We start from the raw sequence: 26,402 nt of genomic DNA on the forward strand, positions 1-26,402 counted from the left end.
TGTGGGTGATGACCTAGCAAGAGAATGAATGATCAGATAAATAGAAGAACCACGAGTGAGCTTGTTGCGGGCTGAGAGGTTGAGAGGTTGTGACCCCTCAAAGACTGAAGTACATGAGTCATCTGGAATGAATTCACAGACTCAAGTATTCTTTAAGCCAAGGTGGCAAAGTTTATTGTTACACTTTTCAGCAGGCAAGGATTCTTAAAGGATCCTGCAACCTTAGAGAGGTACAGTTAAAGTTTATATAGGATAAAAGACAATAAAACATGTGCCAAATATGCTAACTAGGGGATTCAGGGTGGGATTAGGGAGTGGTTAAGGAGTGGTCAGTTCTTAAAAGAACATGCACTTCTTGTACCTACTGCACAGGCGTTTTACCCAGAGTTCATTAGGAAAAGCCCACAAGGGGCACCACACGGAGGTGTGGTTTTAGGCCTGCTACGTCACTAAGTCAACTAGAGTTCAGGGTAACTGAGAGTTGTCCAGTCTGCCACCAATCGATGTCTTGTTTGACAGGATCGATGTAGGGAGTTATACATATGTCTTAAGTCTAGAATACAGTTAATGAGGAGCCCAGGATGTAGATAATGTGGTAGGGTGGTAGGATAGTAGTGGGTAAGAATGTCTTTATGACCCAGTGCAAAGCCAGTTTAAACTAATAAATCCTTCAGGTGCTGTTTGGAGCTGCACCAGGGAGAGAGATAAGGGTCTTGCTGGGGCCCACTCATGAGTAATTTCTAAGCACAGGGTCCTTGGGCTGGGGAGAAACTGTCAGGGACAGTGTTTCTGAGGCTAGGGAGAAATTGGGGTCCAAGTACAAGCACCCAAGCACCCCATCAAGCTCCTACCAAGCAAGGACTTGCATTTCTGTCTGATGCTGGAGCACCCAGCAGATGCTCTGTTAGAACAAGAGGCAACGGGCCACAGTACCAAGATCCCTCAAGTGGAAGTCAGGAAACCTGGGTTTAGTCCCAGTTCTGACGCTAACAGTCTGTGTGACTTTGGGCAAGTTCCTTCCCCTCTCTGGGCCTCTATTTCCTACTCTGTAAAGTTGGGGGGCCTTGGACTAGATGGCATCTATTGGCCTTCCAGTTTTTATATTTGTTGATTCTGTGGTAGGCAGTTATGATGTCTCAGAGACAAAGGTAGCAGAGCCCTTGAGCTTCGACGCAGGGAGGGCAGTAAGGGTTAGAGTTTTACTCTATCCTGGAGTTCCTTACAGAGCTTCTTAACCAAATCCTGCCTGGGACTGGGTCTTCTCCCTTGCTTCATTTTGTTCATTCACAACATAGAGATAATAATTCACAAAACTCAAACATTTGATGAGAACCTACCATATACAAGACCTCTTCTTTGTTTAGAATTTGAGCATAGAGGGATTGACTTCAACCTGATGTATATGGTCAATGGTTTCAGCATTGTTTGATAACACAGTCTGTTGAGAACACTATGATTAGACCCTGAGCAAGTCACTTACCCCCCATTGCCCCACCAAAAAAAAAAAGAGAACACTATGGAAATGTTCACCTTGTCTCTCAGGGATTGTGTCCTTATCACTGATCAGTGTGACTCAATCATCGATGAATAGTTGAAATGCACCATGGTCTTTGGCCCATAAATAGCCTTCAGTGCATCATAGAAGTGCTCTGGATTGTTACTATCAGCATAAAACTGGATTTCATCTGCCTTCTTATTGAGCCAAGAATCTTGCATCTCTCTCTAAGCTTCACTTTCATTTTACTTTTGTTGGAAATACTGCCTTCTTAGAGGTAGATGAACTATCCTGCTGGTAAACCCCATGGAATTCTTGTTTTTTCATTTAGTAGCTTCTGGATTTCCCCATCATTCTCATCAACCTAGTCTTGATGTTTGTGAATGTTCTGGCCAATACAAAATTAGAGGGAGAATTGGTGCACCACTTTTTGTGAGCAGATGATCGTGTACTCAATACAGCTTCTGAGACTGAGATGCAACAGAGTATAGATTGATTCTCTGTTGCTTGCACTAATTTTGGCCTGACAATTAACTTTAAAAAAAACAACCAGAAGTTCTTCACCAGCCAGAATTGTACCATCCATAGGTGGAACCACTGGTTACAGCAAATGGAGAAATTCTGAATGTTATGGATAAGTTCACTTACTTTGGCAGTATACTTTTTAGGGATATACATATAGACGATGAGGTTGACAAACACATTGCCAGAGCTAGCTCAGTTTTTGAGAGGCTCCAAAGGAAAGTATGTGAGAGAAGAGGTATTAGGCTGCCTACCAAACTGAAGGTCTACAGAGCTGTTGTGCTGACTTCATTGCTGTATGCCTGTGAAACCTGCACAGTGTAACAGCTCCATGCCAGGAAACTGAATCTCTTTCATTTGAATTGTCTTAGGAAAATTCTGAAGACCACTTAGCAGGATAAGGTACTTGACGCTGTGGTCTTTTCCTGAGCCAAATTGCCAAGCATTCAAACTCTACTGCAGAGAGCGCAATTCTGGTGGGCTGTCCATGTAGTCTGAACACCAAATGTTTGCCTAAAAGATTATTTTACAGAGAATTCACACGAGGCAAGTGCTCATATGGAGGTCAGAAGGACACTCTTAAGGTCTCACTGAAGAACTTTGGAATTGATTGTGAGACATGGGAGATGTTGGCACAGGACCATCCAGCATGGCATGCCCCCATCAAAGAGGGCACTATGCTCTATGAGCAAAGCAGAATTGCAATAACTCAAAAGAAACGTGAGATGTACAAACTTAGAGACATCTCCTTCTGAAATGTTCATGTCAACTATTTGTTTCTGACCTGCCTTCGAGCCTTCCAAACTCATGTTGGTTTGATCAGTCACAGTCCGATATACTGCACATTGACTCCAACATCGCGATGTCATTTTGGAACTCTTTCATTTGGAAGGACAACAACAAATGAACCACGTACAAGATATTGTTAGTCCTAAGAAGGAAACAGCAGCTTGCATTTGACTGGAGAAAAGACTTGGACACAAGTGAATACAAAAGTTATAGAAAAGTAATACAAACTAATTTTAAGAGAGACTGGAGTGGTAATAATTGGGAGCACCTGAATTATGTTTTGAAGAGAGCTAAAAATTCTATGAGATAGAAGTAAGGAAGGAGTGGGAGTACAGAGAAGGGAGATAGAATGGTATGTATGGGGAACAGTTAGCAGGCAAATTTGACTTGAAGAGAGTGTAGGTGAAGGGGAATAAAATGAATCAGACTAGAAAATGGGAGCCAGAGAGTGGCAGGATTGAAAGGCTACATTGATGATTTTACATTTTAATTTTGAATGGGACTTTCATTTCTATTACTTCTTCCTGGGTTTGTTATTGCTGCATGGAAATATTAATTTGTGTTGGTTTATTTTGTATCCCCCTTTTTTTAAAATAAAGTGATTGTCTCAATTAGTGTCTTTGTTGATTATCTAGGACTTTCAAAGCAAATCATCCTATCTTCAAATAATGGGAGAGTTTTGTCTCTACTTTGCCTATCTTTATGCCTTCCATTTCTTTCTCTTGTCATTGCTATTGCTAGCATTCTAGAACTATGTTAAGTAATAGTTGGGGTAAAAGGGATCCTTACTTTACTCCTTTATTTGTTGTGAAAGCTTCTAGTGATCCCTTGCTATATATAATGCTTGCTTTTCATTTCAGATAGATATTTTCATCATATTAAAAAAGACCCTTTATGCCTATGCTTTCTAAAGGTTTTTGTTGTTACTGTGGTTTTTTTTTTTTAGCATAAATGAGTGTTGTACTTTGTCAAGGCATTTGTACTGAGAAAATGGAGGTCTTTTGATGTGAGCTCTATCTTCTCTTATTTTCTTCAACTCAAGATCCTTTGACATCATCTCCCACTCTCTTCTTCCTTTCTCCCAGTCTCTGTCAATGAGGTAACTCTTCTCCTGGCCAAAGCCAACCTCTGTCTACATGTGTGCCTGGGGCCATCCTCTCCCATCTTCTCTAGCATACTGCAACCTCAATTATCTCCACTTTTTCTCAAATTTTCAACTTTGCCCCATCTTCTGGTTCCTTCCCTACTGCCTTCAAATATGCTCATCTATTTTATACTTTAAAAAAAAGCCTTCATTATGCCATATCTATCTGAGACAATTGTTCTATATCTTTCTCCTCTATTTCTCATTCAAAGTTTTTGAAAAAGCTAACTTCACTCTACTTTCTACCAGGTGTTCTTCTATTGAATCCCATGCCACCTTATCTTATCACCAGTCTTACCCAGCCAAGCCACAGTCTTGGGATCATTCCTCCCTCTACTGCCTTGGGGCCTAATCATTCACTGATAATTCAGACTGGAGAAAAGAATGAAACTGTGCTGAGTGAGTCCACTGCAAATTTGTGGTATATAATCTCAACTGGATCCTCCCTGAAGCAAGAGACAATCCTTTCATACCTCCCTAATTGACTCATGTTCTACTCACCACAACATCTTTTCCAAATCCTTTAATCCCTCCTCTAACCTCTCATAGCTTCCCTTCTTCCACCTTCTCAGCTGAGAAACTTGCCTCATATTTTACAGGGAAAAAAATGGGACCATTCACTGAGAGCTTCCTCTTCTTTCTTTCTCCTCATTTCACACCTCTCAGATTCACATCTCTTCTTTCACTAATCTTTGCCTGTACCCCTGTCACACATGAAGAGGTGACCCTTCTCCTTGCCAAGGCAAACCCCTCTCCATGCACAAATGATCACATTCCATCCTGTCTTCTCCAGCAGATTGCTCCTTCTATTATCCCCACTCTTTCACCCATATTCAATCATTCCCTGTCTACTTGCTGCTCCTTTACTATCTATAAACATTGCCATCTTTCTCTGCTGTTCATAAAGCTGTCACTTGATCCATCCACCCCTGTCAGCTGGCTGGCTAAGTTCCATATCTCTCCTCCATTTTTAGGCTGAACTCCTTGAGAAGGTCATCTAAAAGAATTGCTTCCACTTCCTTTTCTCTCATTGTCTCCTCAATTCTCTGCAGTCTGGCTTCCATCTCATTGTTCAACTGAAACTGCTCCCTCCAGTTGCCAATGATCTTTTAATTGCCAATTCCATTAGATTCTTTTCAATCCTCATCCTCCTTGACCTTTTCGCAGCATTTGGCACTGTTGATCATCCTCTTCTCCCTGATGCTTTCTACCGTCTAGGTGTTCATGGCACTACTTTCTCCTGTTTCTCCTTCTGCCTATCTGACTGCTGCTTCTCAGTCTTCTTTGCTAGATCTCCATCCGGGTCATGCTCACCAGCTGTGGATGTCCCCCAGGGCTCTCCTCTGTGCCTTCTCTTCTCATCTCCCTCTATACTATTTCATATGCCGATCTCATTAGCTCCTATAATATTTAATTATCATCTCTATGTTGATGATTCTCAAATCTGCTTATCCAGTCCTAACATCTCTCACTGACCTACAGTCTCACATCTCCAGCTGTCTGTTGGAAATCTCAGATTGCATGTCCCATGGACATCTTGTATGTCAATGTATCCAAAACTGAACTCTAACTTCCTTATTACTGTTGAGAGTACCACCATCCTCCCAATCACTCAGGCTCACAATCTAGGTGTCATTTTCAACTACTCGCTATCTCTTACCTTGTTCTCCCCCCTCCCCCCAATATCTAATCTGTTGCTAAATCGGTTGATTTTTCCTTCATAACATCTCTCATAAACGTCCCCTTCTCTCCTCTGACACTGCCACCACCCTGGTCCAGGTTTTCATTACCTCGTGCCCAGACTGTTGCCTGCTGGTTGATTCAAATTTTTCCTGCTGTAGTACGTACTGTACTCGGTTGCCAAAAAGGTCTTCGTAAAGCACAGGTCTGATCATGTCATCATCACCACCTCCCTTTACGGGGGTCCCCTTCACCTCCAGGATCGAACATAAAATCCTTTGTTTGGTATTCAAAACCCTTTAGAATCTGGTCTCTCTGTACCCTTCCAATCTTCTTAAACCTTACTCCCTGCCCGAGAGCCCTCGCCCCATCCCCCAAGTACTCTCAGATTCACTGACATTGGCTTCTTTGTTGTTCCTTATTCAAGACGCTCCATTTCTTGACTCTGGCTCCCCAGGCCTAGAATTCTCTCCCTCCTCACATGCCTTTTGCTTTCCCTGGCTTTCTTCAAGTCCTAGCTAAAATCTCCCCGTCTTGGAGAAGTCTTCCAGATTCCCTTCATACTAGTGCCTTCCCTCTGTTGATTCCTCTACTTTATCCTGTGTATATCTTAATCATACATAGTTGTTTGCATGTCGTTTTCCAGGTAACTTCCTGAGAGCAGGGACTATCTTTCGCCTTTCTTTGTAACCTCATCAATTAGCACACTGTGTGGCATATCGGTCAGTTCAGTCATTTTTTCAGCAGTTTCTGACTCTTTGTGACCCAATTTGAGGTTTTCTTGGCAAAGATACTGGAATGATTTGCCTTTTCCTCCCCCAGCTCATTTTACAAATGAGGAAATGGAGGCAAACAGGGTTAAGTGACTTGCCCAGGGTCATACAGCTAATAATTGTCTGAGTAGGAATTTGAAATCATGTCTTCTTGACTCCAGGCCCAGCACTCTATCCACAGCACTGTCTAGCTGTCCTCGGTGGCACAAAGGTGCATAATAAATGTTTATTGATTGACTGATTGACTCTGTTTCCCCTTCCTCTTCTGTTTCTTACTCTTCAACCCTTTGTGACTTGTTTGTGACCTATCTCTCAGTCAAAATTGCTTTCTTCAAAGATACCAATTCCTTGTTTTTCTTGATTTGCTTGCTTTTGTCACCACTGACCACTTTCTTTTCCTGGATACTCTCTCTTCTCTGGGTTTTAGTTGTACTGCTCTATTCTGGGTCTCCTTCCACCTCTCTGACCATTCCTTCATCTCATTGGCTGGCTCATCATACAAACCCTCCAACTGTGAGTATACCCCAAGGTTCTGTTGTAGTTCCCTTCTCTTCTCCCTCTACATTCTCTCTCTTAGTAACTTCACTTTCCCCTTTGGGTTTAACTATTAGCTTTGTACACGTGACTCCCAGGCCTATATATACAGCTACAGCCACTCCTCTGAGCTTCAGTCCCTTACTCCAAGTGCTTATTGGGCATTTCAAACTGGACATACAGGATATACCTCAAACTAAACATTTCCAAAACTAAACTCATTGTCTTCATCTCCAAACCTCCATCTCTTCCAAACTCCCCTATTTCTGTCAAAGAAACCATTAGCCTTTCAGTTTTCCAGGTTTGTCTCTTTGGAATTCTCCTCGACTCTTCACTCTCCTCACCTATCTATCAATCGTTAAATCTTGTACATTCTACCTGCACAGCATCATTCATATCTAACCCCTTCCTTCTACTCATGCAACTACTGCCTTAATTTAGCCTCTCCTTACTTCTCACCTAGATGATTGCAATAGCTTCCTAGTAGGTCTCCTTGCCTCTAGTTTCCAGTTTGTCTGCTGCCAAAGTGATTTTCCTTAAGCGTCGATTTGACCAGGTCACTCCCCTACTCAATCAATGCCAGTGACTGCCTGTTGCCTCTAAGATCAAATGTAAGTTCTATTTAGCTTTCAAAGCCCTTAAAAACAGGCTCCAACCTCTTTCCCCACCTTTACTAGACATTACTCCCTCTCCTTTATTGTGATCCAACCAAGCTGACCTTCTCTCTGCCCTTCCCATGGTTAGTCTCCTTCCCAAAGTTTGTGCCATCTCATTTGTGGCTTTATGTTCTCATCCTCTTCACTCTTGGAATCATCTTCCTGCAGAAATTCACAAATCTCTTTTCTTGTGGAAAGGTACTCTCCAGGAAGGTACAATGCTTTCTCAGAAAAGGTGACCTCTCAATGAATAAGATTCCCTCAGACTAAATCTATCATGAATTCCCTGCATTCCACGTCAGGCACATACTTTCTTCCTCATGGGATAATAAGAATAATGATAATACTAGTTAAATAAATTTACAGGCTTAGTACTATACCAATCAAACTCCCAAGGGGAAATCTTGTAGATCTGTATGAAAATAAAATTCATTTAGAAGGATAGAAGACCTAGAAGAGGGATGGGGAACCTGCAGCCTCAAGGCCATGTGTGGCCCTCTGGGTCCTCAAGTGCAGCCCTTTGACTGAATCCAAACTTCACAGCACCAATCTCCTTAATAAAAGGATTTGTTCTGTAAAACTTGGACTCAGGCAAAAGGCTGCATCCAAGGACCTAGAGGGCCACATGTGGCCTTGAGGGCACAGGTTCCCACCCCCTTCCTCTATCTAGAATCTTAAAGGAAATAATGAAAACAGTAGGAATAAAGGGGAAACAGTTTTTCCCCCCAGACCTTAAATTATACTACAAATCTATTTGGTATTGGTTTAAAAAAAAAAAAAGGAAAACAGATTAAGGGAACAGACTAGATAAGGAGAAAATAGAAATTATTTAGCTCAACAACCCAGTGTTCAAGGAAAACTTGAGAACATAAATTACTTGGAGAAGAATTCCCTATTTGACAAGTATTGCTGGGAAACTAGAAGCCAGTTTGGCAGAAACCAGATTTAAACAAACTGCTTACACATGTGATATAATACATTTGAGATGGATATGTGTCTTGAATATTAAAGGTCATACCATTAGAAAAAAATGAGAAGAGAACCAGATCAGTCAGATACTTTTTTGCAGCAATGGTTAGTGGGAGAATGTTTAACCCCAAAAGGGACAAAGACAATCACAAAAGATAAAATACATAATTTTCATTAAATGAGACTGAAAAGCTTTTACACAAACACAATTAATGCAACTAAGATAAGAAAGGGGACAAAAATCATTGCATCAATTATTTCTGACAAGGGTCTGACATATAAGCTCTATAGGAAACAAATGCATGTATATGTATATGTATATGTATATGTATATGTATATGTATATGTATATGTATATGTATATGTATATGTATATGTATATGTATATATATGTATATGTATATGTATACGTATATGTACATGTACATGTATACGTACATGTACATGTATATGTATACGTACATGTACATGTATATGTATACGTACATGTACATGTACATGTATATGTACATGTCTATGTATACGTACATACATACACATATATACATGCATACACACATATATACATATACATACATACATATATATATAAAACCAAAAGCCATTAACAGCTATATGATGTATTGCTCTACGTCACTAATAATAACAGAAATACAAATTTAAAAAACTCGGGGTTCATCTCACACTAGAAAATTGACAAAGATGACAAAAAAGGGAATAGTCAGTGTTGGAGGAGGTTGTATGATTCTGTTTGTCTGTTCCTCACACTCCATCCCTTTAATTTCTTCATCTTTCAATGACATCCTCTTTTGATGCATCACTGTGGTGGGGAGATGACCCAGACTCTTAAAGGCTCTGTACTTAAGGATCATCTTTCTTTGTATTATCTTGAGAAGACATCCCAGATCTCAGGCTGGAAGGGACCTCGGTGGCCAGGGTGAGCCAGTGAAGCCCAAGGTCTGACAGGGCTTTTAAGATTGTCCTGAATAGGGGCAGCATGTCTGTCATCCAAGGACAAGCCTAGCTCAAATAGGAGAGGCTGTCTTATCATCAGGATTAACTAAGAGGTAATGATTTTTTTTTTTGAGTTAGGGAGAGTTGTATGGAACATCCCAGGAAGACAGCCTATTGTTGTTGTTTTTAATTATTTTTGTTTGTTTTTTGGTGAGGCAATCGGGATTAAGTGACTTGCCCAGGGTCACACAGCTAGTAAGTGTCAAGTGTCTGAGGCAGGATTTGAATCCAGGTCCTCGTGATTCTAAGGCTGGAGCTCTATCCACTGTACCACCTATCTGCCCCGGGAAGAGAGCCTTTGAAGACAGTTTATTGAGATGTGGAGAGGTTGTGATCTCTTCTATTGATTGTTTGGAATAAATATTGAAGGAATTCCTTTCTGAGGTGGGTACAGGGCAGAGCAGTGTGGGTGTTGGAGACTTTGTCAGAAAGGATTTTTCCTTATAAAAAGAAAGGAATTAGAGCAGGGTTCTCAATTTTTTTGCGTGTGTAATGGACCTTTTTGGCAGTCAGTCTGGTGAATTCTTTAGGTCCCTTCTCAAAATAATATTTTTAAATATAGAAAATAAAATACTAGGGGCAACAAAGTGGCACAGTAGAGCACCAGCCTTGGAATCAGGAGGACCTGAATTCAAATCCAGCCTCCGACACTGACTAGTATGACCCTGGGCAAGTCACTTCACCCTAACTGCCTCCCCACCCCCACTCCCAAATAAAATAAAATACATAAGTTTACAAAGGAAATCAATTATACTGAAATATAATTTTTTTTAAAAAGTTCAGAGATCCCAGATTAAGAGCCCCTGAATTTGAGGAATAGAAGAGGATAATACTAGGAAATACCTGAACTGCTTTGGTTCTCCTTGAATATATGTTTTCAGTTATTATGCTGAGGAATTGGGATAGGTTCGAATGTTCTCTTGCTATTTCTCTCTGTGTCTATTAGTATCCATTTGTGAGAAACTTGTTGTTCGTACTTCACTATTGAAGAGGACCAATGACATCAGGAGGGTGATACCTTGACTTACAAGTGAATTGGATTTAAGTGAGGCAGGGCCGTGCAAAGTTAAATTGAACAAGCATTTAAGAGTCTACTATGTGCAAGACAGCAATAAAATAATTCTTGCCCTCTCAGAGCTTAGATTTTATTGCAGGAAACATGTGCTTTAAAAAAAAAAAGCTCAGTTGGATGTCTGATGTCACCAATTCAGGAGTTCCCTTCCCTGATGGAAATTGAAATCCACCCCATGCTTGCCCATCCTATGCAATTCTTATCTAAAGGTTGGCCGCATAATAGCCACACATTTTGCTGGAGGCCTTCATTTCCTCTCAACATTGCAAAGGTAACAGTAGAGCACTCTAGCTCTGTACTCATCATCCCCTGTCTTTGCCATGTACCCAATTCATCTTTTCTTCCTGTCATACAAATCCTTGATAATTTCCTTTACTCTAGTACTTATTCAGAGTTCCTCTTTGGTTCTATAGTGAAGTCTGCTCACACCCACCATGGGCCTCTCCATTGGCTTTTGTGTAATGCTCATCTTTGGTACCAGTCACCATAAAACAACAGCAGTAAAATGTTAGCACTGGAAAGTGGAACCTTTGTCTTTGTGGGAAGCTTGGAGTCCAGTAAAAGAGCTTTGCGATTTCCTGCAGGCAATCGTCTTCTTTCCCTTTCCCTTTCTCTACCTCTACCTTTTCAACACTGGACCTTACTCATTGTCCATCTTTACTGTCTGTCCTATGTCTATGTCTACGTATTATTATAGCTATAGATCTATCTATCTGTCTGTCTGTCTGTCTATCTATGTATCTGGTGTCCACCCAAATGCATATTGAAATTTGGGCAATAGACATTTTTGATCCACTTGGTCTTTCCTATGTGGATGGAAAAGCCAAGCTCTTTTGAATGATTACAGATTTCTTTCAGGAGGCTCTACAAAGTCCTGGGCTTCATGCAATCAGCACAGTGGTATCTGCATCATTTTTGTATAGAGCCAGAAAAAAGGACTCATTTATTGTGATCCATTATTAATACAATAAAATTGATTGTTTGGTAGGTTGAGTCTATTGACTTTGAGAAAATAATAGTTCTTGTGTGTCTAAGAAAGATTAACTCAGAATATCTAATTTAAACGCTATTTTGTAGGACTATACATTTGTGTTTAAGTGCCCTGTGGTACAATGAATAGAGCACTGGGCCTGAAGTCAGGAAGACCTGAATTCAAGTCTCAGACACTTACGAGCCGTGTGACCCTGGCAAGTCACTTAGCCTCTGTCTGCCTCAGTTTCCTCAACTATAAAATAGAGATAATAACAGCACCTACCTTTCAGGGTTGTTGTGAGAATCAATTGCAATAATATTTGTAAAGTACTTAGTACAGTGCCTGGCACATAGTAGGCATTTTATAAATGCTAGCTGTTATTATTATCAAAATCAGGTCTCCCATTTGTACCTCAGCACGATATATGCTATCTTACATAGCTAAACATTTGGCAGTTATGATCTATGTTGGATGTTCTGCTGTAAAACAACAAATCTACAGAAAATCTAGAAAAATCAATGTTACCTGTAAATAGCAGTTCACAGATTAGTAAATACAAAATAGTGAAGGGAAAAGAGAAGGGAATAATAATCATACTTAACATTTATATAGTGCTTAACTATGTGTCCGAAGTGTTAAGTGCTTTACAAATGTTATCTCATCCAATCATCATTAGAACTCTTTGAGGTAGATACTATTATTCTCCTCATTTTGTAGATGAGGAAACTGAGGCAAATAGAAGTTAAGTGACTTACCCAGCTTCACAGAGTTAGAAAATCTCTGAGGCTGGATTTGAATTCAGATCTTCCTGACTTCAGGCTTAGCACTCTATCTATTATGCCTCCTAGCTGAATAAATATTATATAGTGCCTCCTGTGTGTGAGGCACTGTGATATGTGCTTTATACAAATACTATCTGATTCAATACACAGAAAAAAATGCAAGAGAATTATGAGGCACGCTAACAATTTGGGGAATTAGGCAAAGCCTCTTGTAGTAGGTAGCTCTGAAGTGAGCTAGGTGGAGGTGTCTCAGTTTCCTCATCTGTAAAAATGAGGGCCTCTATGGCCCCTTCCTGCTCTAAATGTATGATCCTGTGAGGTGAAGGGGAAGGCATTAGGGAGAGTCTTTCAAATGGACATGGTACTATATATGAAATGCTGCAGCTAGAAAACAGGTCAGTTTGGCTGGAGTGTAGAATATGCAACAGGAAGTAATGTGCAGCCAGACTGGAAAAGGGACCAGAACAAGACAGTGACCGGTTTCGCGCAGTGCCTGGCATGTAGCTGGCACTTGCTGGCAAGTGCCAAACAGAGGAGTTTGTACTTGATCCTAGAGGCGACAGGGAGCCATGGAAGCTTTTTTAAGCCGGGGAGTGAGATGGTCACACACGTCCTTCAGCAATATCCATATAGCAGTTGGGTGGAGGACACATTGGAGGTGGAAGAGATTTGAGGCAGGGAGACTGATTGGAAGATTAGTGGTAATAGTCTATGCTGGAGGTGATCTGGACCTGCATTTTGGCTGCTTGTGGTGTGGGTGGTGAGAAGGGAACACTTTGAGAGATGTTGCAGAGGTAGAATCAATAAAAATTGGTAATTGATTGGATATGGGGAATACTGGGAGTGAAGAGCTAAGGGTGACTCATAGGTTTCAAACTTGTATGACTGGAATATTGGTTGTACCCTCAATAGAAAGAGATAAGGCCTTTTGATGGAGGTGATGCTAGAGCTAAGTTTTGAAGGAAATTAGGAATTTAGGAGGTGAAAGTAAGGAGGGAATGTGTTCTACACATAGGATGGGGTAGTAATGTTTATGCAAAGATCCTGAGTTTGGAGGAATGTTGTGTTGAGGGAGCAGTCAGCAGGTTGAATGGACTGAATGCTAAGGGGAGTAACACAAAAGAAGACTGGAAAAGTAAAGGTGAGGGCTTTAAATGTCATGATGAGGATTTTGTACTTAAATCTAGAGGCAATAGGGAGCCATTGAAGATTTTTTGTGAGTAGGAGGTGACAGTCAGATTTTATGAATATCAATTTGGCAGGTATGTGGAGTGTAGAGTGGAGAAAAGAAGTAGGAGGCAAGAGGATCAATTAGGTAGTCATTACAAAAATTCAGATGAGAGGTGGTAAAAGCCCGAACTAGGGTAGGAGGTATGTGAGTGAAGGGTTGAAGGCTTGTGGACTGATTGCTGGATACCAGAGGTGTTGTATTAGTAGAATTAGTAAGACTTGGAAACTGGTTAGATGAGGGAGTGCAGGAAGAATGAGGAGGCGAGGGTGACTCCCAGAGTGCAAACCTGGGTTACTGGGAAGATGGCAGTGTCATCAAAAGAAACAGGAAAGTTTGGAATGCATTTTGGAGGAAATACAATGAGTTTATTTTGAATATGTGTCCAAGACGTCCATAGAATATCCAGCTGGAGATGTTGAAATGACCATGTGAGACTGGAATTTGGTAGAGAGATTAGGAATAGAGTGCTTTTTTTTGGAATAAGGAGAACCAGGCTCAAATCCTACCTCTGAAACTAGTTTAGAGTCCAGTTCAATGCCTGAAAATGTTTGAGGCTAGCCACATGTACATATAATAAGGGCAGAAATTTATAGTAAAGTATTAACAGGAAGGTGGAGATGCCACTGAGTAGATTTACCTAGGGGCTCTGATGCCTCTGACTTTCTTCTTCCAAGGAGAAGTCAACAGAATCTTGGAGGGAATGGGGTCAGACCCAGATAGCACTCAGAGGTATGAGAAGGATAGTCTCTAAAATGACATTAAATGGTTCCAGTTTGGCAATCAGACATTAAGCAGGGAGTTACCAGGACTTTCTTTCCAAACTTGAATCAGATACAGCTTTGGACAAAAACACTGCCCTTATAATCAGGAACTTAAGGATTAAAAAAAAGGACTTAAAACCTATAGGTGTGACTTAACCTTACCACAGTTGTGGCTGTTCAGCTTTCATACAGCCTGTCCCTCATCATGAGGACTCTTATTTGGGGGGAGGAAAAGCCCATCACAGCCAAGGCTTTGAAGGACTTACAGACTTTCCTTAGAGAGAGAGTAAGTGAGAGTTTTTTTCCTAGTCTAATACCTTCCTAAAAAAACTGTAGTATAAACCTCTGACCTTGAAGCTAAAACAGATGAGAGAACCCACTCTTTCTCTTTCAAGTGTAGTACCCCTCTTTGGGATATATAATGGAAGGGTCTTTTCTGTTCACCATTAGAACTGATTTAATTTGCTACTGAGTCAGAATTCCATGGATGTAAAGGGGCAACCTCTGCCCCTTAGGTCTTTCCTTTCTGCTGACCTTGAGGTGGGAGCACGTGCATGCCTTTCTAGGCAAGCCTGTGTCTGGGATGGGCCACCTCCTGTCTGTGTCTTAGTATCAGGTAGGGTGGGCATTATGAGATCTCAAAAGGCAGTTGATATCTTCCTCTCTCCTGGCCACACAGCAATTGAGTATCTGATTTCAGAGCGGTTGTGACAGTGAGGAAAACACCAGAAAGAAAAGAGCCCCTGATTCTGCTGTACTCAGTGAAGGTGAAATGTAGATTGGCTAATGAGTGATTACAGATGTTGCAGAGTCTTGTGCACAGCCTCTCAACTGATTGTAATCACTCTATGATTCTTTATTGTTTAACAGTTTCTTCTCCTGTGTAGGAATATGCCTATTGCATATCTGATTAATCTGGAATTTTTTTTACACTTCTTTCTCCCTTGCTTTTGAGAATCTCTTAAAGTAGAGCCCCTAATAGAATTGTTCCTCTGGGATCTGGGGTAGGGGGCAGGTGGGATTGTTGTACTGGGAAATGTAGTCCCCCAGAGCAATGAAACGATAAGGTCAGGTAAAGAACAGGGGTAGTAGGTATATCGAATTGCTTGCCTTCTCAATGGGGGGTGGGGAGGGAGGAAGAGAGAAAATTTGGAACTCAAAGTTTTAAAAACAAATGTTAAAAATTGTTTTTATATGTAACTGGACAAGAATACTAAATAAATTAAAAGAGAAAAGAACAGGGGTAGGTAAAGGTCACCAGACCAGTGGTCTTAACCTTAAACTAGGGGTGCCTAGATAGCCAGTGCTAAACAGTTAAGACTTTATTTGTATGCAGAGTGCTTTATCATTATGTTAATATAGTTTCTGTGTGTGTCTTGGCAGGTAGACTCCCAAGTATTTTAAATTTTCTGTAAATGCATTTTCTCTTTCTGTCTTTTATTGTTGGATTTTGTTGGTAACATGCAGAAATTTATATGAATTTATTTTATATCCTGCAACTTTATTGAAATTATTAGTCACTTCAATTAATTTTTAGTTGACGCTCTAGGCTTCTCTAATTGAACCATCATATCGAGTACAAAAATGGACACTTATGTTTCTTGTTTGCCTGTGATCCTTCCCTCAGTTTCTTTTTCTTGTCTTCTTCTTGTACCTTGTAATGCCTGGAAAAGGTCATATTACATGTGCCCACCCTTGCCAAGACTACACCCTTGGCACAGACAACATGTTCCATGAGACCTATAGGAAGCATCACAATGTCATCACCAGAAACCATTAGCAGTGTGACGGACCTCTCTATTTATACGACCTGCCTTTGTGTGTTCTTTGCAGGTGTGGCTGTAGACTTATAGAGTACCTTAAAGCTTGAGTGGCTTGTCTGAGGGAGACTGATGTGAGAGTTAGGGTGTGCCCTGAAGTGTTCCATCCATTACATCAGACTCATCAGTAAGTCCTCTAACCTCTCGGAGTCTTGTTTCATCAACTGTAAATGGGAATAATATAGTATTTTCCTCAAGGGGTTATTGTGAGGATAAAATGAGATAGTATATGTAAAATGTTTTGCAAACTTTAAAGCCCTGTATGTCAGCAGATAGAGATAAAAGAGCAGAAACTTACTATATACTGGACACTGTTGAGGATAAAATAAGGAAGTAATCACACTATTTGTCCCTATAGAGTTTGGAGCTTAGCGAGATATTTACCCTAATAGCTATAATACAATGTAGGAATTCAGAGGAAGGAAAGGAAACCTAGATTTAGGTCCTAGTTCTGTCATCTATTAGGTATGTGAAAAATGACTTCTCAGTCCTTGATAACAAAAGAAGAAAATGACATATTTTTAAGGGGCTGTGGGAAAACAGGCAGGCTGGTGCATTATTGGTGTAGCTGTGAATTGATTCAGCCATTCTGGAAAGCAGTTTGGAACTATTTCCCAAGTGCTAATAAATTATGTATACTTTGACTCAGCTGAACCACTACTAGGCTTATACCCAAAGAGATCAGAGGAAAAGGACTTGTAAAATGTATAAAAATATTTATAGCAAGTCTTTTCATAGTAGTCAAAAAACTAGAATTAAAGGGTACCTTCTTATTGAGGAAATTATAGTACTGAACATTAAAATTATAGTATTGTACAAATTATAGAGTATGCCATAATTGTAATGGAATGTTATTGTGCCATAAGAAATGATGAAGTGGACAGATTCAAAGGAACCCTGGAAGGCATCTTTGAACTGATGCGGAGTGAACTAATCCAAATAAGGGGAACAATTTCTATAATGACAACATTATAAAATAAAACTTGGAAAGACTTCAGAACTCTGATCTTCGCAATGATGAGCCATGAGTCCAGAGGACTGAAGAGACAACTTGCTAACCACTTCCAGCCAGAGAAGTAATGGCCTTAAGATACAGAATGAGGAATACATTTTTGGATGTGGCTATTGTGGATTTCTTTTGCTGGACCATGAATATTTGTTATGAGGTTTTTTTTTTTAATTGTTCAGTAGGGGTAGTTGGAGGGAGAGATAATACGTGTTGGTAAAAATAGAAATTAGAGAAAGAGAAGAAGAAAAGATAGGAAAGAAGGAGGTGGGAAGAAGAGAAGCAAGGATGGAAGAAAGATGTGAAGAAAAAGAAAGAAAATTCGCCTTCACATCTTTCCAGGAGGGCTGAGACCACAGGACTATTTCATATATTACCAGACACAATTGATGTCTTGGTTTGTTTTGCTGAAATGCTTCTCTTTCCCCTACCCCCCCCACCCCTTAAAAGTCTTTGTTACAGGGGCAGCTAGGTGGCTCAGTGGATAGAGCACCAGCCCTGGAGTCAGGAGGACCTGAGTTCAAATCTGCCTCAGACACATAACACTTACTAGCTGTGTGACCCTGGGCAAGTCATTTAACCCCATTGCTTAGAAGGAAAAAAAAAAGATTATTAAAAAAAAAAACTTTGTTACAATGAATGGATTTCTGGGGAAAGATATATTTAGAAGCGAAGAGGATATAAAACCAAAATATATCAATAAAGACAATTAAAAAATTTTTAAATGGTATAGCATGAATATTGTTGTTGTTCAGTCATTTCAGTTGTGTGTGACTCTTCGTGAATCCATTTGGGTTTTCTTGGCAAAGATACTGGAATGATTTGCCATTTCCTTCTCCAGCTCATTTTACAGATGTGGAAACTGAGGTAAACAATACTAGTTACAAAACACTACCCCCATAAGCCTAGGGAACAATCTTCCACAATTACACATAGCATCAGTGGGAAGAATAGGTGCATGCGTGGAATCTTCTAGGAGAGAGACATATGTGTAGCGAGGGCACACAGCCAAGGCAACTCACACCTCCAACCATGGAGAGCCCCCATGTCTTTCTCTTCTTGTAGTGTCCTACTGGGCAGACCATTCCACTGGACTCCTTAGGTTGTTCTCCTTGGCAGCCGGAGTGGCTTCTCCACAGGACCCTCTGGGCTTGCTCTGTGCTGAGAGCAGCATTTCCTACTAGGTAGGTTGCCATTGTCAATGGGGTAGAAGAAGGTGGAGAGAGGAGTCCTTTCCCCTGCTGTGATCTGGAAGAGGGATAAAGGAAAAGTTCAAGTGGAAGAAGCATTCCCTCTCAAGAGAGAATCTCTCTCCCTGTAGCTAGTTTGTTGTTGTTTGTCCTTCGTCCTTGAAGAGGACCATGACATCGGAGAGGTGGTTCCATGACATGCAAACGAACCAGATTTAAGTGAGGGAGGGCAGTTTAAAGCCACCAGCCTCACTTTCACCTCCAGAGTCATCTGGGTCCAAGTGGCCAGATATAGATCAAGACAATCAGAGATGGCCCAGGATGCAGTGGGGGACCTTGGCCTTTTCAAGCTAAAATCTTAAGTAGACAAAACAGGAAGTAGCTAGCTAACTCTCTTCTAGAGTGCTAGAGATGATTGACTGTCTACTGTCTGCAGAGCTATCTAGCTTGCTTTTTCCTATTGGCCCAAGGGGTATGGCTTACTTGTCAGCTAGCTATTGGCTAGCCAACCTGCAATTCCATCAATTAAATTAAAGGTCTTTGTATTACCTTTAAGGGATAAAGAAGTGAAAACGATTTCATTTTCTTTGTATTTAGCTTAGGGGTTCACAGCAGTGATTTCTAAATGGGTGGTTTTGTGGTAAGCCAGAGAAATGAAAGACAACTTAGGTAACTAGAACCAAGTTTACTGAAGGATATTTGGAGTCACAAATGACTGGACCATGGACAGTAACTTGCCACAGTGTGGTAATAGGTTCATCTAGCCTTCTTCATGGGAGAGATGTTCTTTCTTAGACTGTGAGGTTCCTGCAGCCTATAGCGACCCTGTTCTTGTGAAGTACAACATATGGATCCAGTTTTTACTTTGACAAAAAGTAGCCTCCCTTTTTCTCCTTATAAAATCTCCATATAAAAAAGTGTCGTATAGTATATGACACTTCAAGGTTTGCGAAGTGATATAGACATATGTATAATATATAATATCATTTGATTCTCACAACAACCTAGTGAAGGAACTGTTATTATTAGCCCCATTTTTACAAATGAGGAAACTGAGGCCAACATCAGTTAAGACACTTGCTCAAGATGGTACAGCTATTAAGTGTCTGAGGCATATTTCAAACTCCTCATCTTCCACTTGAAAGAGATCCCAAATTGACAATGCCAAGGAATATAATAGCAAAATTCCAAAATTACCAGATGAAAGAGAAGGTGCTGCAAGCAGCCAGAAAGAAACAATTTAAATATCATGGAACCACAGTCAGGATTACAAGGACCTTGCAGCTTCTACATTAAAAGATGCAGGGCGTGGAACATGATATTCCGTAAGGCAAAGGAGCTTGGATTGCAGCCAAGGATCAACTACCCTGCAAAAATGAGCATGATTTTTCAAGGGAGAAGATGGATATTCAATGAAATAGGGGACTTCCAAACCTTCCTCATAAAAAGACCAGAGCTCAACAAAATTTGATCTTCAAGTCAAGATTCAAGAAAGACATAAAAAGGTAAATGGGACAGAAAGATACAAATGTTGTTAATAAGGGCGGACTGTTTACATCCCTACAAGGAAGATGACACTTGCAACTCTTGAGAACTGTATTGTTATTACACCATGTTAAAGGAGTATACATAAGGGTGGATATTAGTTGACTTTGATGTAATGATAAAAAATCTAATCAAGTGGGTTAAATGGATCCAAGTAAGTGGATTAGTCTGATCTTAGAAAATGTACTGAGAAAGGAGGAGGCACAGGGTAAATTACATTACAGGAAAAGACAGAAAGTCCTATTACAGCAGAGGGAAAGAAGGGAGGGGAGTGAGCATTGTTTGAATCTTGCTCTCATGGGATTTGGCTCAAGAAGGGAATAATGTAGTTGGTTGGGTATGGAGTCTAGCTTGCCCTGTGGGCAGTGGGAGGGAAGGGGGGAAAGAAATGAAAGGGGGGATGGAAGGGAGGGAAGAAGCAGTGGGGGTGAAGGGGAAGGGGGGGAGGGGAAATAGAAGGGAGGAGAGACTGAGGAGGTAGTGTCAAAAGCAAAGCACTGGTGACGGGGAAGGAGAGAGGAGAAAGAAAGCATAAACGGGGAAAAGGATGGAGAAAAAGACACAGATAGTAATCATAACTGTGAAAGTTGAATTGCTATCTTTTTTTTCTCTTCTGTTGAGTTTTGTTTCCTCTTTCTGATGGTTCCTCCTGTTGGTTTAATTTTTACTTACAACTTCACTAATGTGAAAATGTGTTTGGTAGGAATGTGGATTATGGCCTATATCAGATTGTGCACCATTTTGGGGAGGGAGATGGGGAGGAAGGGGGAGAAAAGTTTTAAACTCAAAAGCATATTGGAGTGATTGTTGATAAATCAAAAAATTAATAAAATATGCAAAAAAAGATGCTCAGATTAAAAAAAAAGATGCCAGATTCTTATAATCTAGCCACTGCTTGGATTCTTATAATAAGCCATGGCTCAGATTTTCACAATCTATAGCCCACAGATGCTCAGATTCCTTAAGAGTCTGGCTAATATGTCAAATCTTCAATAAACCATGCTTTTGGCAGAAAACAAAACAAAACAAAAAAACCCTCCTCATCTTCTGACTCCAAGTCCAGGTTTCTATGCACTGTGTCACTTAGCTATGCCCTGTCTTCCATTAGAACGGCAGCTAGCTGCTCCAGTAGATAGAGCACTGGGCCTGGAATCAGGAAGACTCACCTTCCTGAGTTCAAATCCAACCTCAGACTCTTACTATCTGTGCAACCCTGGGCAAGTCACTTAACCTTGTTTGCCTCTATTTCTTCATCTGTAAAATGAACTGGAGAAGGAAATGGCAAAACACTCTGGTAGTTCTGCCTAGAAAATCTCAAAGGGGGTCACGAAGAGTTGAAAATGACTGACTGAACAGCAGTGGCTGAATCCTCCATTAGAAAGCAAAGTCCTGAAGAGATGGCTTGTTTTATCTTGGTAGCCCTAGCACCTAGCGCAAAGTAGGCTTTCAATAAGTGCTTGTTAAATTGAATTAAATTGACACGGGCAGGTGATACTTAGCCAATAAACATTTATTAAAGACCTACTGTATGTCAGGCACTATGTTGAGTGTTGGGGTTACAAAAAGAAGCAAGAGCCTCTGACCTCAAGGAACTCACAATCTAACTGGGGAGACAACAAGCAAACAAAATGATGTTTCCTCAGTTCTCCTGATTCTCAGGGATTTCAGGGCAATGAATGTTGAGGAGAGTAGGGGTGTCTGTGGCTTCCATTCTTAGATTTATGATTCAGCAGTTTTGATCATTCCAATGAGTTGGGGGTGTAGAGATGGGCTAAAAGAGGAAGAAAAGGAAGCCCGTAAGAAGACTATGGCTCATCCCACGGCCTTGGGCCCAGTCTGTGACATATTATCATCTGGGTCTTGCCAGAGGTCAGGGTCGCAGTAGCAACAAAGAACAAAGATGTCTTTAAGCTGTTCTATTTAACTTAAATTTCTGGAGATACTCTCTCAACTTTAAAATCTGCTAAATAGATTGTGGAAACAGGTTAATATTCATTTGGGGGACTGTTCTTTACTTCCAGGAGGATACAAAAGGAAATTTCTTCCCTTTCATCAGACATCAGTATTAGAAATAAAGCAGTGTTCCATACTTGCCAATAATCATTCTTTTTTTTTTTCCTTTTGTCTATCAGGTCGTCAGTGTGGAAACTCCCTGCCCCCATGCAAATTAGCAACTGTCTTCTATTTCTATTCTTTGAGACTTTTGTGGACCCTGAGGGGTAAAAGTGACTTGCATATGGTCACTCACATAGCTAGTATGGGTCAGAGGCAGTCCTGGAACTCAGTTCCTGCAGATTCCAGGGCCAGTCTTCCATTCACTATACACCATGTTAATTCTTTATACGTAGCAAGAATAATAGTGGCAGCTCCCATTTCTCTTAGGGTTTAAGGTTTACAAAGTATTTTTTTCTTATGTTGCCTGTGGCTGAGAGCGCAGGCTCTGGGCTCAGACAGATCCTGGTCCATCCCCCTGGAAGATCAGGTTCTCTTTCTCTGTCTTTGTCCCTGCTCAGGAGTAAATCAATCCTGGGGAATCTCTTACAAGGGTTCTTAACCTTAGGGGTCTGTAAACTTGTATTAAAAATTATTTTGTAGAATGTATTTCATTTTACTTTGTTTTCTTGGTAATCTTTTGTGTTTTTAAAAACATTATTTGTGATATAAGATTCCTAGGCTTCACCAGACTACCAATAAATGCTTATTGGTTCTTACTAAGAATTTACTAGGTGTCTACTTTGTGGCAGGCACGGTGCTAAGCACGGGGAATACAAAGAAAGGGCAAAGACAGCTCCTGCTTTTAAGGAGTCTAAAGTGGGGAAATAACAGACAAACAGCTCGGTATAAAACAAGCTATATATGGATAAGTTGGAGATAATCAATGGGGGTGGGAGTGGGGAAGACACTAGCATTAAGAGGATCAGGAAAGACTTCTTGTAGAAGATGGGATTTTATTTAGGACTTGAAAGAAACTAGTGAAATCAAGAGGAGGGGGAGGAAGAGGTACAGTATTCCAGGGATAGGGAAACAAAAGGTTAAGAATTCCTATTCTAAAACAAAGCTTAGGTATGGTTCCTGTCTTCAGTCTTCCCAGAATGTGGGGCCCTTTCCAGAAAAGGTACTCAAAATGCTATTTATGTTCTTCTCCACAGAAACTATCCAAGATGCAAAGGACCCACCGGCATGCAGGTAGAAGTGTAGAAAACATAAACTACGCTGTCAGCCCATTCTATTCAGTATACTGTCTGCAGAAGGTAAAGACCCTGTACGGAACTGCTGAACAGACATTTTGAATTTACCGAAGATCCGAATTGGCCAAGCAGCTCAAGGTAAATAACATAAAGGTTCCAGATCTCCCGCCGATCCAGGATCCAGGATCCAGGATCACGGCTTTTGGGTAAAGGGTATAGGTGGTGCTGCTGGTGTTCTCCTCAGAGAAGTGTGTTACTACAGAAATCTCATTCCTCTGGAGGGTTGATATCCTAATTCTGAACTTAAGAACTTTCAATTCATATGAGAACATGGAAGCTGCCAAAGATTGCTTGTGTTGTCTTCTGTGAGAAAAGGAAATAAGTGACAGAAAGTGTTCTCCAGGGCCATGTGGTTATGCTGCAAGCTGATACGGCTCTTCCTGGTAAAAATGGAGCTTGGTGAAAGAGATCTCCTCTTCTACTTTGTTGAAAGAGACGAAGGGGGGCAGCTAGGTGGCGCAGTGGAGAGAGCACCGGCCCTGAAGTCGGGAAGACCTGAGTTCAAATCCGGCCTCAGACCAAACACTTGACACTTACTAGCTGTGTGACCCTGGGCAAGTCACTTAACCCCAATTGCCTAAAAAAGAGAGAGAGAGAGAAGAGAGAGAGAGAGAGAGAGAGAGAGAAGAGAGAGAGAGAGAGAGAGACACGAAAGCATTTGGCAGAGTCCAAAAGAAAAAAGAGAGTATCTCTTTAAAGGTCACAAAGGGTCTTGTTCCTCCAACTAGAATCTGTCCTCCCCACCCCAGTCAATCGATCACCAGGAGACAGCTCCAGTAACTGGGGATGATTAGAGGAGCATTTCCCTCATACAGGGAGGAATTCCAGTCTAACAATGAGCCATGCTGAGTAATCTCATCAAGTAGATAGGTGGAGCTTCTTAGCCCGGTACAGTGAAAAGAGTGCTGGATTCAGAGGCAGAGAAACTTGGTTTAAATCTTACCTCACTTTACTATTTCTATGAACTTGGGCAAATCCCATCTCCTCTCTGCCATTTTCTCACCTGTAAAGCTAAGGGGTTGATTTCTAAAAATCCCAATCCTCTTCTAAATCTAAGAGCCTGTGGTCAGGTGTCACTCTCATTTTGAGAAACCCAGATCAATCAAGGGTTCCCTCATTACTCCTAAACACTCAGAAAACCCAGGGATCATTATTCTCATTTTATAAATGGAACAACTAAGGCAATTGGGGGAGTGCTTTGAATCACGTGTTGTTTAGTTTTTGCGCCTGACTCTTTGTGGCCCCGTTTAGGGTTTTCTTGACAAAGAGTCTGGAGTATTTTGCCATTTCCTTCTATGGCTCATTTTACAGATGAGGAAACTGAGGCAAACAGAGTTCAATGACTTGCCTAGAGTCACACAGCTAGTAAAGTGTCCTGTATAGTAAGGCCAGATTTGAATTTAGATCTTCCTGAGTGCAGGCCTGGCCCTGTATCTACTGTACCACCTAGCTGTCCCAATGAGTCACATAGCTATGGGGCAAGACTGGAGAACAGCTTCTCTGCATCCCCATTGTAGAGCCAGCCCTAACCTGAGCAGGCTACGTGGATATCAGGCAGCTCTGGGCTCTCAGGGCTTGAGAGCGAGTGTGGTGTGGGAGGAGCAATATACTTCAGTGGAGAAAGCACAAGCTTTTGAGTCTGAGAATTTGGCTTAGAATCCTATGCTCTACCACTGATGGTGCTGTGTTGTGTTGCTTCTGCCAAATTCCTTTCCTTCTCTGGGCCTCAGTTTCCTCATTTGTAAAACAAGAAGGTTAAACTTTACTAGATGATTTTAAAGATCTATTCTGACTCTTAATCAAAGGAGCCAGTGGCTCTATCCCTGCCCCTGTCCTTGACCTTGATTCTATCTTCCCCATTCCCAGCCTTCAGCACGGAGACCCTGGAAACCTCCCTCACCTCCCTCAGGCCTGAAGAGAAAGATAAGTGAGATTTAAGGAGGAAAGCAAAAGTTGGCCTTTGTCCTTGAAAGTGAAAGAGGAAGGAAGGAGAAGAAAAGCCAAGCATGGTGGGGAAAAAAAGTGATGGCTGGATTTGAAGTCAAAGGACCTTGAGTTCAAGTCCCATTTGACACTTAAGAGTTGTGGGACCTTGGGCAACAGCTCCCTTATATGTAAAATGAGAAGCAGGACTAGATGAGTCCCTTTAAGTCTATGAATCTTGAGTATGTGGTGACAGAAGTATCCTCCTGGCTGGTCCAAGAACAAGACACTCCATCTCTCAGCTCCAGGCAGAACCCCCATATCCTTGAGGAAGCCTTCCCCAGTCCCTTGATTCCAGGGCCTTCCTTCTGTTCATTATGTCCTATTTATCCCCGTACATAGTTTGCTTTGTATATATTTGGTTTTGTGCTGTCTCCACGCATTAGATTGTAAACTCCTTGAGGGCAAGGAGTGTCTTTTGCCTTTATTTGTGTTCTCATTGATTAGCACTGTGCCTGGCATATAGTAGTCCTTTAATAAATGTTTATTGAATGAAAGAATGAATTGATGGTTTTGAAGGAGTCAGAATTAGGATTATTATGGTCCTGGGGATGAGGATGACTCACATTTCTCCATATCCCTTTAAGGTTTATGGGCTTACCTCTTACCAATGCTGTAAGGGAGGTGTTGCAAGGGCCAGTGTTCCCATTTTACAGAAGACACAGAGGTGTATAAAGCTTAACTAATATAAGGAGACTGACTCAGAAAGGTGAAATGATGTTTCAAGGCCACAAAGATAGTAAGTATCAGAGTGAATAGGAATTTACCCTCATATCTCCTCAGTCCAAATCCAAAGATCTGTCCACTGTACCAGGCTAGCAATAACAACAATAACGTATAACAACAAAGAAAAATAAAAAGAATGATGAATCTAAGACTTGGGTTGACACCATTCTGTGACTTTAGGCAAGTGACTTAATTTCTGGACCTGTCCCCTGATCTGTAAAATGAGGGAGTGGACTTGATGACCTTTGACATCTCTTCCATCTATAAACCTATGATAATGAATCATCCATAGAACTGTAGAATCTCCAAATTGGAAGGGGCCTTGTTACCTCTGGTGGGTTGGGGGGGCTTAGAGGTAGAGGTGGAAGGAATCATTCTCTTGGAGGAATATCCATGCCTACAAAAAAGTCCTCATGACATATCTTTATAAGGACTTCAAGGTTTACAAGGGATATTCCCCAGGCCAATTGTGGGATTATGCATTACCCC

At 41.0% G+C, this 26,402-nt stretch overlaps 1 long non-coding RNA gene across 2 annotated transcripts in view; it reads left to right on the plus strand.

Annotated features, from left to right (window-relative positions):
• LOC110196138 (uncharacterized) overlaps nt 1-26,402 on the plus strand; it is a 61,881-nt gene that overhangs the window by 32,423 nt on the left and 3,056 nt on the right. The window contains exons 2-3 of one of the 2 annotated variants that reach the window (XR_002321137.2): nt 23,106-23,282; nt 25,071-26,402. This is a non-coding gene — a long non-coding RNA (uncharacterized LOC110196138). The remainder of the gene's footprint in view (nt 1-23,105; nt 23,283-25,070) is intronic. The other variant, XR_013486425.1, reaches the window with a different exon arrangement.

The sequence above is a fragment of the Phascolarctos cinereus genome, unplaced genomic scaffold (assembly GCF_003287225.1).
Source record: "Phascolarctos cinereus isolate Bilbo 61053 unplaced genomic scaffold, phaCin_HiC Scaffold_4;HRSCAF=312, whole genome shotgun sequence".
Lineage (NCBI taxonomy): Eukaryota > Metazoa > Chordata > Mammalia > Diprotodontia > Phascolarctidae > Phascolarctos > Phascolarctos cinereus.